This window comes from Morone saxatilis, unplaced genomic scaffold (genome assembly GCF_004916995.1).
Source record: "Morone saxatilis isolate NCDOM2014 unplaced genomic scaffold, NCSU_SB_2.0 Contig2, whole genome shotgun sequence".
Lineage (NCBI taxonomy): Eukaryota > Metazoa > Chordata > Actinopteri > Moronidae > Morone > Morone saxatilis.
In genome coordinates this window covers 4253746-4254553 of record NW_023339762.1, presented here as the reverse complement: position 1 = coordinate 4254553, position 808 = coordinate 4253746, and positions in this window count along the sequence as shown.

Below are 808 nucleotides of genomic sequence, written 5' to 3'. Positions count from 1 at the left end.
CACACACACACACACAAGCTAACTTTCTCTGGAGAAAAAAAACAACAGCTCTAATGTACACACTATGGAAATCTGATCTCCCACTTCCTGTCCCAGGGGCTGAACGTGTTGTGTGTTGTTATGTTTCCATAAAGAACAGAATGTATATGTGCGTATTAATCATTGCACAAGAATGTTAGCAGATCCTTTTAAATTCTGTACCTTAGCTCGAAGTCAATAATTAGGTCTGTTGTGATAACCTGGGGATGTGTTGATAAATGTGTTAATTTCATACGCATTTACATTTCAGAGCACCGAAATTATTAGGTAAGTGGAAACCATGTGGCCTTGTGGCCCCTTTTTATCTTCACAATTTGGGCATCTTTCCTGTGTCATTTTTAACAGCCGTGGGTGGTGTGTGTGTTTCTGAGTATGTTTGTACTGTATGAACGTCTGTAGTGACTCTTGCATTGCTGAGCTGCTCTGCCTGGTCAGCAGGTTTCTTTAGACTCTGCTGACCATGCCAAGGTTTCAGAGAGCATCTATTACCCTAACATAATGTGACTGTGTGTAGGCTGTTTATGTGATTATAGCATCTTTTAAGTTACTGTGATGGCACAGGTTCTTGTTTATAGGAAACTGAAAATCCCAGTGCAGTCTGTGTGTGTGCTTTCAGCTCATTCACTCTTTTCACATACACTCTCTTTTCTTTGATGTGTAATCATTGTAAGGGCTTGGTCACACCAGCAGAAATATTCTATCTAGAAAGAATTTAATTTCAATGGATTAGTACTGGTTTAAACCAATACTACTCTCTCTTTCTCTCTCT